At 36.2% G+C, this 18528-nt stretch overlaps 1 long non-coding RNA gene across 1 annotated transcript in view; it reads left to right on the top strand.

The window, feature by feature from the left end:
• LOC129725585 (uncharacterized) overlaps positions 1 to 18528 on the top strand; it is an 88501-nt gene that overhangs the window by 2560 nt on the left and 67413 nt on the right. The window lies entirely within an intron of this gene.

Here is an 18528-nt window from a genome sequence, read left to right as displayed (position 1 = left end):
GAGCTGATGAGAAGGAATGTATTAGAGTGTGTTTGAAAATCTGAGCAAAATTCATTCAAAATTACAAAAACAAAATGTGTGTGCGTTACGTAGCTTCTTCTTTCCGTAAAAAGGGAGATAAACTTGATTACCAAAAATCTAAAGAGATTTTGTTTTTTATTTAACCGTTTCGCTTTTCTTCTGGCTAATGTCAATTAATACCTTTTCCAACGACAAATTTCGCTTCCGTGGAGGGGCAGAGAAGTGAACGATCATATTCTATTCATTATGTGTTCAAAGGAAAAGAGGATTTCTTCTATTAGCACAAGAAGAATCCCTTCAAATACATTTTATTACTCTACAATCAATGATGATAATGTGATTCATGATAATATTTAATGAAATTTTAAATAGTTTTGGTTAATTCACTGCTTCGTTATAAATTGAAAATTGGTGAAGAATTTAATTGAGAATGTTGTGCATGATTAATGACTCGTATTAGTTATACGGATGGGGTTAGCTGGCTTTCTCAGTTTTATTCAAAGATATTATACGGTAATCTGTGTAAATTGCCCGACTTTTCGGCTGTTTTCGGCAGCCTTTTTCAAGGGAAGCTTTTTCAAGTAGTGATGTCTAAATTTTGTCGGTATTGATTATTGCGGGAACGGTGTTGTTTTTAAGTGTGTGTAGGATTCCAGCAACGCTCCCAGCTGGTCTCGAGGTACGATGCTGGCTTAACGAATTGATCCCGTCAAGTATTAGCAATGTGACACATTTCTAACATCGGCAAGGTACTAGCATGGCTACTTTTATACAGTGTCTTCACATTTCTCGGATTGCCTATGTGTTTTGTTATGACAATGTGTTCCATCATAGCTATCTTACCCCTGAGATGGATCCCCGAGCTAACGTGACTATTAGCCGTTGGATTGGTGTCCGTATATTCCAGACAAATTCAGACAAATACGACATAGGGGGCCATCCACATTCCACGTGGGCAGATTTGAAGGGGGGGTAATGCCCACGGTCCATACAAAATTTTCAGAATTTATATGAGCAGTTGTCTACGGAGGGGGAGGGGGGTCAAAATCGTTGAAAATCTGTCCACGTGGAATGTGGATGGCCCGCAACTAAAGTGAGTATGCCCCTAAACATCACTATTAAATACAGCTTCCCTTAAAAAAGGCTGCCAAAATCGCCGAAACGTCGGGAAATTTATACAGATTGTCGCAAAATATTTTTTAAAAAAGACAGTAAAAGCCAGGTAATCGGAGGACACAATATCTGGGGAATATGGTGGATAAGACACCGTGTCAAATAAATGTTGTGTGAACAAAAAAAAAAAACAATACCATTTCATTGTTTCTATGTAAGTTTAAATGCCTATGCGGTTTGAGGCAGAGCGTTGTCATGCAGTAGAATCACTTTTACGTGCCTCTGCTCGTAACGTGGTTGTTTTTTAGCCCGAGCTAACGTGACTATTAGCCATTGGATTGGTGTCCGTATATTCCAGACAAATACGACATAAGGAGCTATCCACATTACACGTGGACAGATTTCAGGGGGGGGGGGGGTCTATGTAATGCCCACGATCCATACAAAATTTTCAGAATTTATATGTCCAGTTCTCCACGGACGGGGTTATCAAAATCGTTTAAAATCTGTCCACGTGGAATGTGGATGGCCCCTAACTGAAGTGAGTATGCCCTTAAACATCACTATTAAATGAGCCGTTGAGAGCAAAAGTGGTACATGTGCCATTAAGTAAATTTTTCAGGAGACGCGATAAACAAAAACACTGAAATAGTAAATTATTCTCTACAATTTTTTCCAACATAACTGCACTAAATCATTGCTGGAAAGGTTTCAAAAGACGGTACATGAAAGCATAACGAGTTCTGGTTGAGGAACTTACACAAACCTTAATGGAAAAACATGTACCACTTTTGTTCTAGGGGAAAAATAATGACAACCAGAAATCGTTGAGAGCAAAAGTGGTACATGTCAAGTGCGAGCATGAAGGATGCATTATAGCTCTTTAATCTTGGGACATAGAACATTCATGTCTTCAGCAGAGTTGTCCAAGTGATTGAGTACTATAGAATGATGATCTGTTTGTTAAGGAATTCTGTCTCTTCGTGTCGCTAGTGTATATGTATTTGGTAACAGCATATGAGTTGATACTGAAATAGGTAAAATGCTTTCTGTTACAAAATAGTCATGGGTACACCAGCGCCACGCAGTGAGAAAATTCCAAAGCAGACAGAACTTCATCTGAAAGTACTCAATCACTTGACCAACCTTGCTGAAGACATGATTGTTTTATATCCGACTTACAATTCATCTAACATGCACAGACTGGAGATGTACCACTTTTGCTCTCAACGAAATGGTGATTATGTTAATTACCAAAAATTATGTTGGTTATAACTTTGGTTTAGGTTATCAGATCTTGGTTTTTCTTGGATATTCTAATACATTATTGCGTTCTTTATCAATTTATGCAAAAAAAATCACAGGAGGGTTGTGTGCAAAGCCACGACCGCAAGGTTGAAGTAGAATACTTTTACAAGAAAGATAACCCGGCTGCTTGCGTGTCAGTCATTTTATCTAGTGAATAAACGTTGACTAATCAGATCAATCGAGTTTTGCGCTTCAACAAGGATTGTCCATTTTCAATAATATAGTAAGTTGCTTGTCATTTTTTAAATTTTGGTTATGCGAAAAATTTAATTTTATGCAGATAATGGAAATTTTTCGGATGACGTGCTCATGACCGAAGGAGAAGATAATTCAGTACGTTCTGAGACACGGAGATAAAGTAAAATTTATAACTCTAACCAATTTAAAAATGTAAATTAACTCAAGAGAAAATATTTACCCTTTAATCATCAGGTTTTGATTTCATCCTTAAAGGACAATTTGTTGTTCAATTCAATATCGGATAAGATACCGATCACATGTTGGCGTTATCACTGACAGCGCGAATGAAGTATTTCTTGTGATATAATAAACAGTGAAAAGCTGATTTAACACTCAAAACTAGACGGCTCATGTGTTATCAAAGTGAGTCAACTTTTCATTGAATGCATTAACTAGTGCCCGTTATCGCACAGAGACTGCATTCTACTAAATTGCCTCACTGCATCAGCTGCTATCGATGCTGATACTCGCTGCAACTGCTACGCTATCCGTAGCCATGCCACAGTTGTGGCCGCTATACGCTGCCATTGGTATCCGCTGTCCCTGCATCAGCTGGCCCAGCTGCTATCCATGCTGAAATCCGCTGCAACTAGTGCGATATCCATTGCTATGCCACAGCTGTGGCCGCTTTCCGCTATCGCTGGTATCCACTGCACTGCTACTGCTGCTGCTAAGAGAGGACTGCTGTTGTCGCTGTCTAGAACTGTTTTGAGCGGCTTCGGTTGAAACAGGCTCTTATATAGGCCAAATAGCATATTTTAAATTGCAAGGTATATAATTCTGTCGACCGTGCTTGGGAAGCAATCATATAACGACCAATCAGCGGTCGAATTTTCCGTTTTGATAAGGCTTGACTATTTTCAATAGTACAATAGTTTGAATAATAAAATTACAATTATCTTCATTTGGGAAGAATCTTGGAGGATTTTTCAATCTATTGCTGCAAGAACGAAGGAAATCTATAGAATACTAACCGATTTACTAGCATTTGAAATTGGATATATTTTTCACATTTTTCGGTTTCAGATTTTCATTTCACATCCCTATGTAGTCGAACTTCCTGAGATAAGTATTCTACTTCAAAAATGCAATCAGAACTTTTCGTGCTCTGTTATGCAGATATGACATTTAGATGAGGACTTATGGTATATCATGTGCGGAACCTTTTATGCGCAGTTCAGACCTTTTGTTTCAGTAAACTGTTGTACCTTTTATAAATCTTTGTTTATGCAACGAAAATGATGAGAATTAAAAATTAGAATTATTTTGTCTTTTATTACATCCCTTAGGAGAGTTCAAAAGTTATGCTTATATTGCATGCACGACAATATATAAATTTCATCATTTTCACAGTATTATATCCAAGGTAAATTAGACATGAGAGCATACGGAATAAATAAATGGTTCGATTTCTCCTACCTCTAGTAGAAGGCCCTTCTCCAGCGTCTCAACCAGAGGTTGGACACGTGTTACCTCTGGCTGCTTTTACATTGACCTCCGTACTGGTACTTGGTTTCTTTGATGCACTTCCCCCATGCTGGTCCTTCGCGCGTTTCCGGGCATCACGCTTGTATTTGGCGTTCATATATTTAGACATAGCACTGAATACACTTCCGATGGATTTCTCAATAAATTCAATAAATGCACTCGCAGTCTCTTACCCGAGAATAATAAAACACTTCCACGAAATGTTGCACTAGTTGAAGTAAAAAGACAATTTCCTCGTGTTGTAACGTGCTGGGGCACAAAATCTATGTCTGTGATAGGGAACCTTCACGTTCACGTGGTATGACTGGAGAAACGCGTCTGATAATGCGGTAAAATTTTTAATGTCTTTTTGTGCAAATTATTGTACTCAGACAAAAACCTGTTTTGAATTGGATGAATTTTTAGTGAATAAACGTTAACCGTTTGTTATTCAAAGTTGGTCATGCTGATCGCAGCCTTTGCGCTGCCCCTACAGTGGGGAGTTTACTAAAAAAAGTAAAAATTAGACAACTACAACAGAATTTGATTGCATCCCGCACAGAATATCTGCTTGTGTTGATGCCAGAAAATTATTAACCTTCAATTATTTTTTTATTTGCCTTGAAAAAAGCGTTTTGCGGTTCAAAATCGGTTGCTAATTACAACCTTTGAGCTGCCCTAACATTGGGGGAATTAAGATACACGGACAACATGCACTGTGGAAACTATTTCACATTCAGTAAATTAGACGGGTGCGACAAATTTAAATTGCTAGGATGCAACACAGAATACTTGCTTGCGTTGACAAAAATTATTAACTTTCAATGACTTGTTTATTTGCCTTGAAAAAGGCATTTTGATTTCCAAAATTGGATTTCTTGATGGCAATCTTCATGCTGCCCCAACACGGGGGGAATAATGGCTGTCTGGCGACACACGCTGAGAAAAACCGCGCTGCTCCTGAGACGTGGTAACCAACCACAGGGCTAGTGCTGCTGCTAAGGAAGGACGACTGCTGTTGTCGCTGTCCAGAACTATTATGAGCGGCTCCGGCTGAAACAGGCTCTTCTATAGGCCAAATAGCATGTTTTCAATTGCAAGGTATATGATACTGTCGACCGTGCTTGGGAAGCAAGCATATAACGACCAATCAGAGGTCGAATTTTTTGTTTTGACAAGGCTTGACTGTTTTCTATAGTACAATAGTGTGAATAATAAAATTACAATTATCTTATTTTGGGAAGAATCTTAGAAGATTTTCCAATCTATTGCTGCAAGAGCGAAGGAAATCCATCGAATACTAACCGATTTATTAGCATTTGAAATTGAACATATTTTTCACTTTTTTCGGTTTTAGATTTTCATTTCACATCCCTATGTAGCCGAACTTCCTGAGAGAAGTATTCTACTTCAAAACCCAAAAAGTGTAAAAATGGCACATGTACCACTTTTGCTCTCAACGGCTCAAATACAGCTTCCCTTGAAAAAGGCTGCCAAATCGCCGAAACGTCGGGAAATTTATACAGATTGTCGCAAAAATTTTTTTTAAAAAAGACAGTAAAAGCCAGGTAATCGGAGAGCACAATATCTGGGGAATATGGTGGATAAGATGCCGTGTCAAATAAATGTTGTGTGAACAAAAAAAAAAAAACAATACCATTTCAGTGTTTCTATGTAAGTTTAAATGCCTATGCGGTTTGAGGCAGAGCGTTGTCATGCAGTAGAATCACTTTTACGTGCCTCTGCTCGTAACGTGGTTGTTTTTTCACACAGTGCCCGGTTTATTCGCATAAATTGAAGTCGGTATTGTACCCTAGTGATGACTTTGTCCGATTTTAACAACTCGTAGTAAAAGACAGTGGTCCTAAGACCTTCGCAGCGTGTATGCTCGGTCGAGCCGATAATTGTTTTGGAATCATTCCCAAAGCACATAACTGGAGATGGCTTGGCGTGTAACTCCTAATACCGAAGCAAGCTGTTTCTGTATTTGGCATGGATTCTCGTCGAGCAATTTCCCCAGTTCAGTGTCTTCGCAGCATTTTAACCTTTCTTCACGCAAACAGTCGTCAAAATTGAAATTAATGTCGCGACGGAACCAATCGCGACACGCACTCAAGCCGCCGTTTTCTTTGAATGAGAGAGTAAGGCAACACTTTCCGCCTGCTCACGGCCTGCCTATCGACAGTGGTCAGAATACGATGGAAGATTGACAGGATTCCGCCGAGGTAGATCTCTCAGTGCAAATTGTAGAAACCTTTCTTGCACACGTTCGATGCATAAGCTCCACACGTGCTGATGAGGGCACCAAATTAGAGAGACATTCCCAAACAGAGGCCTTACCAACGAGCAATTAGGTGGGGATTTCTAAAGTTTCGACTTATTTTTGTAATGAATTCATGGGTAGCTTTTGAGATAACAGTTAGTATCAAACTCGTCTTGAGAGCATACCCATAGATATGATAGTTGAATAGCATTGGACTGCTTTTTCCACGAAACGTCAAAACTTGATAATAAGAAACACTAAGGACTAGCCATTTTCTTAGACACCAATCAACAAATGTGCCCAACATTAGTAATTGCAGTCGACTCCAAGCAGCAAAACGATGTTGTTGAAGAATAATGTGAATAGACGAGGTCTCAAATTGTTGCCTTGAGGAACACCGGAAAAGTTGGGGAACTTTGACGAAAGCAGAACTCAATCTGCACACGAAGAACTTTGTCGTACAAAAATAAACTGAGCCAACTTTGTGATCAGTTCAGTTTTAGAATCAGTGTATACGATATCGACTTGCGCCTTCTGTTCTATGTGCGAAATGCAGGTTTACGTGAATTCCATAAGATTTGTACAAACGGGTCGGTCGACCATAAAACTTGTTCTTTGGAGGTACTAGAGAACTTTGTACGTGCAAGAATAAAGTTGCATAAAAGTATTTCAATTAACTTGGGTGCAGTAGAAAGACTCATGAAGGGTGTTACGATCAAAATTGGTCAGCTGAAATTTGCCGTATTATTTTTACATATATCAAAAAAAAAAAAAAAATATAATAACTTGAACACTCCTCATTTTAGAGATGTGTGTGTATAATGTCGTGCCTTATATTTGATTTTGACATTTGCTCTCCAGTTGTGAAAATGGTATCGAAGCTAGAGAAGCAACGTAACAAAATTATAATTTTGCTCGCGCATCGCAAAATTGTTGAATGTGGCCAAATCAACTGACACCAACGCAATAAAAATGTTGTGTTTGTCGACTTCCAGTAAGACAGGATCGGGGGGAAATCGAAATCAGAAGGCCGCACTTTCAAGCGGAATTCTAACCTTTTCGATCGGGATGTTGCAAGCAAGCTGGAGTGTCGTCTACAACTGTGAATCGAGCTAAAAACGAGCCGGACTGTCGATTTACAAAAAGGTGGTGACTCCAAATCGTGACGATGAACAAAACAAGTAACATTTCGTCGAATAACCTTTGTTTCGGATGACTTTCCGCAGCATTTTCGGGATAGAATTGACCAGCAGTGTTGAAAGAATTCGGTACCAGGCTACTTGAATTTTTCCTAAAGCTTCTGTTAATTTTTTGGATTACCGTATAGGTCGACGACGATTTTACGATCTGCCACAGGTTCTCTATAAAATTTAAGTCTGGGCTGGCTACTTCACGACGTCGACCTTGTCATCAGCAAACGTTTTCTCCACAGGACGGGTGGTGTGTTTGAGGTCGTTGTCTTGGAAGAATAGCCATTTCAACGGATTCTCCTACTCTCCTACTTCGCGTGCGGTAGCATAACATCTTCTAATATGTGAGCGTGAAGGTACTGGTCCATTATCTTGTTGTTCCAGTACAAAGGATTCTAGGCCTACTCAATCGTAATGCTACTTGGAAAACAGCCTAATAATAGCCTATAAATATATGAGCATATGAACCTTTCTGAGACTTTTATCACCTAGTTTATGCTCCATAAGCCGTCTCTAGATAGTTCAGAAACTTACAGAAAAACTCAGCTCGTCTCTGATTTGTTTTTTTGGAGGCTTGAACGGATCTCTCGAGTCGGTTCCTGTTTTTCGATCATTGAAAACAAATGTTTTCGATCGTCCCAGGTCGTTGGTTCTTTCACCATCTTACGGAGCACAATACGTTGCGGGTCCATGCAGTCAAAGAAGCGGCCCATGTTTCGGTGTTTTGAATGAAATTCAAGAAATTGAATCGTATAGGTTAATTGATGACATGATGAATACCTACTATAAAATGTATAAAAAAAATGTAAATGTATAAATGCGGGTGGTATTGTACGATTATTATGAAACGTCACTCGCGTTATAACAGTAGAGCATCACACGGTGACGTCACACATGTGGGTTTAATAGCTGCTGGTCACTTTGTTTGCTCTCGGGCGATGCAGTTTTGTTCTCGATTTCAGCAGATGAACTCAATTGTGATTAAAATGACCCTAAAATGTTGTGCCAGAGGTGCCATTAGACTAAGAATCAGGGCTCTACATTTTCGAAACAAAACAATTCCAGTGTCATTTCGTGCTGTCATTTCGATTCGAACAGTTTCATTTTCATTTGATTCATTTCGAATACTGTCATCGAATCACTTTTTTCTTTCTTTCCCGTCTGGTTTTCATCGCGTCATTTCAAATGAAACTGATGACTGTTTCTATTGACGGAGAGAGTGACGGAGAGAGAGACTCTTTCCTTTCTTTTAGTGTGTCAATTAAATTTAGCACCGCATCGCGTCGTTTGATAATAGTTTTCTCACACATATTTCGAAGATTTTTTTGCTGTTGATCTCTCGCGCCCCGTAGCCACTTCGGGCTGAGAAACTGGTACTGGCGTCCTCTGTATTACATCGTCACGTTTTTTCTCTCTCTTTACCCTATATATGCGTGAAGTACCGTATGGAAGCCCTCAATCTCCATCAGCGCCCATTGTCATTTTCAATTCAGAATCATCATGTGAAAGTGGCGGTGACAATCTTCGCTTTCAATTGAAAATTATTTCTTTCATTTTCAAGCCATTCAGCTATCAAAATCAAAGCTATAGCTTTCGAGTAGTTTTCATGTGACTCATGAAGTGCTCGAAAATGATCCAAATGCTTTTCAGTTAGTCAAAGCGTCATTATAACCTGATAACTATCGATTGAAAATTACTCTGTCAGGCTCTGCTTAGAATAATATCAAGTTGAGCAGCATTTTCACTACCCCACGATTGCTTCACCAGCAAACAGCAGTCCCCAACGAAAACAAATCATGTTTGACTATCTGTCAAAAAAGTGAGGTTAAAAAAATTTTGTGCGATGGTCTGTACCGGAGAGAGCAAATAATTCTCTCGACGAAAGAGTGGCGAAAGCTTGTGCGGCCTTTTTGCTTTTTGGTTTTGTATGAGGACAAGAGAGACCGAAAGAATTCTGAAATTTTGAGTGTAAAATGTCTCTTTTTTGCTCCGAATATAATCAAAACCGCAAGATTTTTTGTTTGGCCCTTGGGGTGACACTTTCTGAAATAGCAAAAGGTGACCCGGAAATATTTTTTCTTCAAAATTTACAATTTCCGTAAATTTTGATTCTATTGACAGCATCTTTGGTCGTGACAGCAATAAAATTTTTCAATGGAGACACCATGTAAAATTTTCCTGAGCAATCCAAAAAAATATAAAACGATGGGGTCTCCTGGTTCTCAAACGCTCCAAAACGGAAATATACGGTTTGTATTATAGTTTCTGCATTGTTATTGTTATATAAAACTCAGTTTGATATATCTGCCCATTAATTACTAATAGTTTGATGCTTAAAGCTTTATAATGGCAAACAACTACACATTTTTGAAAATTGTAAATTTCGAAGATGGTCTATTTTTTCTGCCACTCTATTTAGAAAATGTCAAAAAGATAGGATAGGACTTTGTGGCAAGGAACTGCTTTATATTCAAAATATATTTTTTGAATATTTGCTGAAAAAAGATCAAATTGATCATCCAGTTTAATCAGCTAAACTATAATATTTTTGCATAGACACTGAATATCTTTACTCAACTGATCGTAACATAGATGATTTCCCTAGGCCGCATTCATGCTTTTTCTTTCTCCACATTCTAAATCTGTTTTGAAATACGACAGCTAGCCTATGTAAAAACATTTCATTCGCTAATTGCTGCCTCGATATAAGGGCCCACATCGTTTATAAAATAAACTCTACTTCACATATATGTCTTTCGGAAAATTTCCATCATCGACAAGCATCAGTGAAACATTTCAAAGCCTCCGATGGCTATCTCCTGCTTGCTGCTTAGATAGATACCTCTCTGGGTAGATTCAAGATCCCAATCGCTTAATTGTCTATTTGCTGGTGCAAAAAAAAGAAGGTAACTAGTGGCAAGGCGAACGAAATTGCACTGCAATTCAACTTGTCTGGCGAAGCAAAAAAAAAAAAATTAAAGAAAATCACGCTGCCAGGAGAAAGGTGCTCGAAAGAAACGGGGGCATCGTATAATATCCTGGACCAGCGGTGGATTGCCTACTGCTGCTCTGAAGCAATACTAAATAAACGGCCTGAATCGGGCTTCATTTCGCAGATCTTTCTAACGACCATCCCGCTGTATTCCACCAAGTGCTAGGATGTTTCACCTTAGTTTCTCTTCGTGCTGAAACAACTCGCAGCATTCATTCGCGTTAGACAAATATAATAAAACTAGTTGAACGTTCCCGGCGATGCTCGGGATCAAAGGTTTCGAAGATAGATTTTTTATATTTCATTACTGCATTAGCTCAACTCACTTCAAAAATATAATTCACATCTTATACTTCCATCCTCACTTTAAGTACTTCAATATTCTGAGAACGCACAGAACGGAAATACCCATATTGGATTGTTTTTTTGTGATTTTGGGCTGATTTACAGAAACTGGAAGTCACCATTTTGGATTTCAAAATGACGTATGGATTTCCACTTTCGAAGGTATTGAAATTGTTGGCCAAATATCACTTTAGAAGTCATAAATTAGCATGTTTCACGTAGTTTTGTGTATAATATCTCAAATTTAGTAATCAGATATTTGTTATTTTTCTTCAAATGTCTTTTCTCAACGTTAACAAACATTTTAATAAAAAAAACACGTGTCATCGCTATAAAATGACGTATGGAGCTCCACTTTCGGAAGTATTGAAATTGTTGACCAAATATCACTTTAGGTTATTTTCCTGAAACCGGAAGTCGTCATTTTTTAATCCACAAAACTTCGTAGAAAATAAGAAAATAAAATGTTTTTAATGCTTAAGCTGCCTCTTAATCGATATTCAAACCAATGAATCGTAACCTTTCCTCCAGCTAAATGTCCCAAGAGTTCTAGTTTGGATTAACGTAAAAAAAGGAAAACAGTAAGATTAAGAGCTGAATGACCGTCTGGTTGAAAGCTCTCTAATAAAAATCAAATTCAAATTCAAAAGTACAAAAGTAAATCGGATGCCGTGATATGTAACTATTCACAAAACTACGAAAACATCAGAAATGTAAAATGATTATGCTCGAGACATGGATTATTCTGCAAAAAAAATTGTAGATGTTGAAAGAACAACGAACATTTTATTGAAAAAAAAAAAAACACAAATCATTGAATTTTGATTCAGAGGCGAATTGTGCATAAAAAGTTAAAGTTTCACATGTATATGTATAATACGTATAAATTTAAAAAAAAATATTTTCAGGTGATTTTCTGTATTCTGTATGCTGTATGTGGTCCTCGTGGCTCTGTGGTGAGCGATGTCGATTGGCTCCCACATGGTTGTGATATCGGGTTTGATCCTCGATCAGGTCGAGAATTTTTTCGAACTGGAATTTTTTCGGTTCAGTTTTGGGGCACGGCGTATCGTTGTACTTATGCTACAACATGCAAAATGTGCTAAAAACAATATCGATAACGAATTTTCTCAACTAATCTGGTTGATCGAGAGCGCTATTAGCAGGCTAGCGTGCGATATTGTTGTGCTGTATACAGAAAATCATCTTCAAACATTCATTTTATATTTTAACATAAACAAACATTTTAATGAAAAAAGAATCACATGTCATCGCTATAAATTTAGAGTTAGAGACAAATTCAGCATAAAAAGTAATAAATTTGCATGTTTCACATAGTTTTGTAAATAATATCTTAAGTTTTAGTAATCATATACTTTTAATTTTTCCTCAAATGTCTTTCCTAAAAATTAACAAACATTTTAATCAAAAAAGAATCACATGTCATCGCTTTGAATTTCGATTTAGAGGCAAATTTAGCATAAAAAGTCATAAATTTGCATGTTTCACGTAGTTTTGTGAACAATATCTCAAGTTTTAGTGATCAGATACTAATTATTTTTTCTCACATGTCCTGAACGTTAACAAACAGTTTAATGAAAAAAAATTACATGTCATCGCTATGAAATTAGATTTAGAGGCAAATTCAACATAAAAAGTCATAATTTTGCAAGTTTTACGTAGTTTTGTGAATTATATCTCAAGTTTTAGTAAACAGATACTTGTTCCTTTTCTTCAAATGTTTTTCCTGAACATTAACAAACATTTCAATGTAAAAAAATCGCATGTCATCGCTTTAAATTTTGATTTAGAGGCAAATTCAGCAAAAAAAGTCATATTTTTGCATGTTTCACATAGTTTTGTGAATAAAATCTCAAGTTTTAGTAATGAGATACTTGTTATTTTTCTTCAAATGTCTTACCTGAACGTTAAAAAACATTTTAATGTAAGAAAAATCACATCTCATCGCTTTAAATTTTGATTTAGAGGCAAATTCAGCATAAAAAGTCATATTTTGGCTTGTTTTACGTAGTTTTGTGAAAAAAATCTCATGTTTTAGTAATCAAATACTTTTGATTTTTCCCCAAATATCTTTCCTGAACGTTAACAAACATTTTCATGTAAAAAAACCCACATGTCACCGCTTATTTTTTTGATTTAGAACGATTTAAAATGATGGTGGTGACTGTACACCACTGAGACGGAGGCAATAACATCAATAAGATCAAACGTTACGGAATTCCATTTTTATATAGTAGATATATAATAAAATATATAAATAAAATCTCGAGTCATCCACAGTTTCTATAGTACTAGTCTGCTGGAGTGAAGCGCTTGAAGGTCGTTTTAAAAATTATTGGCGCATTTTTCTCATTGCACTAAAATACGTCGTCATTCGAACTAATGGCACAGCATTAGCACTAGAGAAGGCTTCACGAATCTCCCGCCTGAGCGAGAAGAAGATGGACCACGGAATGCTGCACGGTTGTTAAATTCGCTTCAAGCGGACAGTGTCAGAAGGAAACTTGTTTTTTTTTCTCGCACCTCAAATCAATACTATGGCATGAGTTACTATCGATTCAGACACTCAAACAACATCACAACCGGAGGTTTGTTTATGTTTGTACTAGAGCTACTAAAAGATCAACCGTTTGCCATCATAGCGCGCGAAGTCATACCGCAAATTGCTGCCGATGGTGGCAAGTTCGATTGGTGTTAGTTTGCTGATATTCGCAAATGTAATGCAACACTTTGATGGCACTAACATTCTGTTGGTTTTGGAAGAATAAGCAATTATCTGCTGTTTTTTTTTCGTTTCTCACTTCACGCTTTTCATGCGAATGGTTTCAGATGTCAAATGTCAGCCAGATGGACAGTTTGGCAGGTAGCTCGCGTACGCTAAATGACACTTGAGCCTGTGTGGTATTTCAATCTGCCAAAACAAAACTGTTTACTATCGGACTGAACATTAATCACCCAGTTAGACTTTCTAATTAATGTTTGTACATTTTGGGAGCTCACGGTCAATATGGTTATTATTCATCAATCAGCTTTATTTTGAATCGTCGCCTAAGCAGATGCTACGAGTATCCATTGCATTGCCTCAGACCCTGGGGCAACTGTGTACCTTGAACGACGAGGAGTGTGTGCAGACAAATTTGTCCAGCAGAGCGGCAATCGAGAGGCATCGTCAATCCAAATGTGTACTTGCCATTATTGAAATAGTTTGTCCACCGAAAGCAGCAGATACAGGTTAGGTATCTTTTGGCTTCGGTGGATTTCAATGTTAATCGATTGGTCTCAAATTTTCGGCCCGATTGAGTGGTATTTTTCTGTGTTTTGCATTCATCATCAGCAAAAGGCAACAGAAGCGACTCGTTTCGGATGCCTATTGGCCCTGACGACTCTGTTGATATTGGTTTGGTTTTTACTTGCGAAAGTGAAGGAGGGAAATATTTTTGCTTTTGTTTTCACACATAAATTGACAATTGCATATGAGAACTCGCGTAGGTGCGAACAGCCTTAAAAATCTCTTTTACTTGTGTCAGGGCCAATTTACACAAGCGATCAATTGACCATGGTCAACAGTTTGGTGGTAGGCAGTCTCGTGAAATCACAGCTCATTTATCAGTCAGTCGGTAGTCGAATCGGCGGGTGGCACATTTGACAAAAAAAAGTCACTAATTCCGGATGAGTGAGTAGCTTTCTCATTGTTATTTTTTTTCAAAGAGGATTAGCACTGGTAAGCCGGAATATATTGAGGAGCTTTTGGAGAAATCATTCAAGTTGCGGAACTTTTGTGTGTAACTAATCGCATTCGAACTCAACGTGCGAAATATATTAATGTTAATTTGCATATTATTAGTTAATAAGATCATCGATTTTTCGTCAATAGTTAATAGTGCAAGTCATAGCAAAGGTATTCAAGAACGGCACAGCCATGCGAATAAGGGTCTAGATGTAAGGTCTAGATGCTCAACCCACCCACAGGTAGAGCAAACCCTGCAATATATGACATCAAGACGGGTGTAAAAATTAATTGTAACAAGGCGTACCTCTCATTTAATAAAAACTCTTCACACGACTGCTCGTAGATTGCGCAATCTAAGTTAGAAAACAGCAGAAAGAGAGGTGACCATAAATTATGACCAATATTTTCCACGATTCGTATCATGCCAAGGTTCGGACTTTTATTATAGTGTTATCAATCCTATCTCGAGCATGATGTGATTTCGAATAATTGGATGCAATAAAATCTTCCGCTTCGTACCAAACGCTTAATTGTACATTGCTCGGATGCAACTGATCATTTTGATGAGCCGTACATCATTGAGTAGATTGGGTTACCGGTTTGTGAACGTATGCAATTGTAGAAAATGCTAACGAGAAACGGAAGAAAGCACCATGCAGAAATGGTTGGTAATCCGCTCAAGACGATATCTTCCTGGAAATGATGCACTAATTGGGTAAGGTTCGATGATGATCGAGCAGAGTCACAGAAATTTGCATAGTTTGATATTTACTTAACATGAGTGATCGAATAATTGACTTTTGTCACGACTGTTATACGACTTGATTTGGATCCACATTTTTGTACACTTGTACCTATCTACTGCAAAATGGATATTACATAAAATAAAAAGAATTTCATAACATTAAATGCAACAAATTACACTCTTTCTTCCCTTGCATTGGCAAGCAGTGCAGCGCCGAACACACTCTAGGTTTTACCCATTCGTAATGTCAGCTCCACCTTCCGTGCACCCGGTTCCCTTTCACAGTGAGATCAGGTGCACACGTGTGTCGTGGGAACTGTCATTCAACAGTGCAACGACATCGAGGCCCACCCCCAGTCCATAGGGTCTATGATGGAAACGAAAGCGAAAAGTGGCACGAAAGAATTGTTCACCTGTTCCAGTTACTAAATTTACGCGAATCTGAATCAGGATGAGTTTTACTCATGTGGAGGGTTCGTTTCTAATTTTCAACGATTTATATAATAAATTTTCTACCCAAATAAAAGTATCAGAAGAAAGAAAAGAAAGAAGAAAATTAGTCGTTTAAGTCTTTATCTTTGAATTCCTCCATGTTTTTATTTTTTCATTTCTCTTTGTTTTCTTTCGATTTTCATTTTCAATTTTCGTCTTCATTTCTTCACTTACTATTTCATTGATTTATTTTTTCTCCACTCTTCCTTCAGTTTGTTTCTTGAATTTCTTATCTTCATATTTTTATCTTTCTTGTGTTATTCAAAGTTATTTTCAACAATATCTTTTTCAAGACTTCTCCTGCTACTTTTTATTACTGTTTTTTTTCTTTAATTTAAAAAAATACTTCTGCATAGAAGAACTCTTTTATGCACAATTTTCTTTTATTTTTCTCGTTATGTTTCTATCACACAACTGATTTACCTATTTCTGGAAATAATGTTTCTTGTCATTTTTTATGTTTGTTTTCCTTCAATTTTCTTTATTTATATTTCTATTTCTCGTTTTATTTTTTATTTTTCGCCTCCCATGCATCCTCTTCCATCATTGATATATGAATTGTTTTTTTTTTCCTTTTTGAATTGTTTTATCCAGATTCCGTAAAATTTTCATTGCTGCATTTCTTGATTTCCTCACTCTCATTTTTTATTTGTACTGTTTTACTTAGCTTTATTATTTTTTATTTTCTTCATGTTTATTATTATTTCAGTTTTCTTCTAAGTACTTTTTCATATAATTTTTCAATGTTTTCAAGAGTTCTTCGAAATAATATAGGTCAGACTCCAATTTTTTTTCACTCCGGATTGTCTTGAACAAATATGAATTAATTATTTTCTTTTGTTAAGTTTCTTGGAAAATGCAGTGGTGTAGCGGAGAAAAATGAGATACAAATGTGCTGAAAAGGATAGTAAAGGTAAAATTCCAAAATGAATGTTTAAAACGAACAGCAAAAAAAAAAATCCGGATTATCAAGTTTAATATTCCGGATAATCAAGTCCGACCTGTATTAGTTTTTTCATTTTCTCCAACATCTACACTTTTTGTTATAATTTTCAATTTTTTCTTCTGTTTTGAGCACTTCTTTCCTTTCAAATTCGATTGATTTTTTTGTTTTCTTTTCTCTCTCATTTCTTCATTTGCTGTATTTTATATTTTTCATATTAATTTTAATTTCTTTTCCATTTATATAATGTTTGTTTTCTTATTTCTTATTCTTGTTCGAATAATTTTCTTCAAATGGTTTTCAAAATTGTTTGCTATTATATTGGTTTTTAAATTTTTTCCCCCAAAACAGTTTACTCTTTTTCCATTATTTTTCTTTCATAACTTTCTATCGATTTTATCGTGCAAGTTCTTAACCCCCTCATTCTGGTTTTATTGTGTTAGCTTTAAGTCTTTTCCTTTGTGTATTTCATGTCGAATCCGTTTGTTTCGTTGAACTTACCGGAGTGACATATTTGCTGCTCTCTCTCTTTCCTTCTCCGTTTTTTAGTTTTTGTTTTTAGTCAAGTTTTGTCTTCATTTCTTTTCGTTGAACGTTTTTTAACTCTCTGGTGTTATTCAATTAATGAAATATTTTTTTATTATGTTCTTCCATTTTTGCTATCTGTTTTTTACTCCCGTTTTTTTTCTTTTTTCACTCTTTTACTCTTGAGATTTTGCTGAATTTTTCTCGTTTATATACTGCATTTATCAAGTACATTTGTTTTCTTTTCCTATTTCTATCACTCAATTTATTTCCCTTTCATTTGTTTCTTGCAATAATGTTTCGTAATTTTTTTCTTTAAATTGCATCCTTTACCAGCATTTATGCTTTGGTTGTGTTTTCTTTTTTTTTCAGTTTATTTATCCAGATTCCGTTTAACTTTCATTCCATTATTTTCATTGTTTCATTCCTTAATTTGCTCTCATTTTCATCTGTACTTTGCTGTATTTTTTCATGTTTTCTCTATTTTTCTTGTTCATTTTCTTGTCTTTTGTTTTTCATATTTTTTTCAAATTTTTCAATACCTTTTTGAAATTGTTAGTTTTTTTTTTAATTTCCTTCAACAGTTATCTTCATTTTTCGTAATTATTGCTAATTATTCGCTTCTGTTTTCGACTCTTCTCTGCATTCAAATTCCTATTACATGCATAGTTTAATTCTCTCTTTTTACTTCATTTATTGTCTTATTTTTTGTCAATTATAACATATTTCTTATGTTTTTGATGTTGTTCTTTCTGTTGTTTCTCGTTGAACTTTTCTCCGTAATTATTCACTGTTCCCTCTTTTTCCCATCTGTCTACTGTCTGGTTTCATTCAATTTTTGGCTTCATATTTTTCGTTCATAAGTTTCTTGAAAAATATCCCCTTTTATTTCGTCTCTTTCATAGATATTTACTTACTCTTGATCATTTTTTTAATCGTGATGTATATTTATTTTATTTTTTTTAACTCTTTTATTTGTCCTAGTTTTTACCTTACTTTTTTTATTTATCTCATTTTAACTATTTTTGATTTCCTTTCGGTTTTATGTACATTTATATGGTTAAACTTTTCGTTTACATTTGAAATTGTCATTCTTTTTTATTATTTTTTCTTTTTGTTAATTCTAGATTTCA

This window comes from Wyeomyia smithii, chromosome 2, assembly GCF_029784165.1.
Source record: "Wyeomyia smithii strain HCP4-BCI-WySm-NY-G18 chromosome 2, ASM2978416v1, whole genome shotgun sequence".
In the NCBI taxonomy this organism is placed as follows: Eukaryota; Metazoa; Arthropoda; class Insecta; order Diptera; family Culicidae; genus Wyeomyia; species Wyeomyia smithii.
This window is presented reverse-complemented; position numbering and strand designations above follow the sequence as displayed.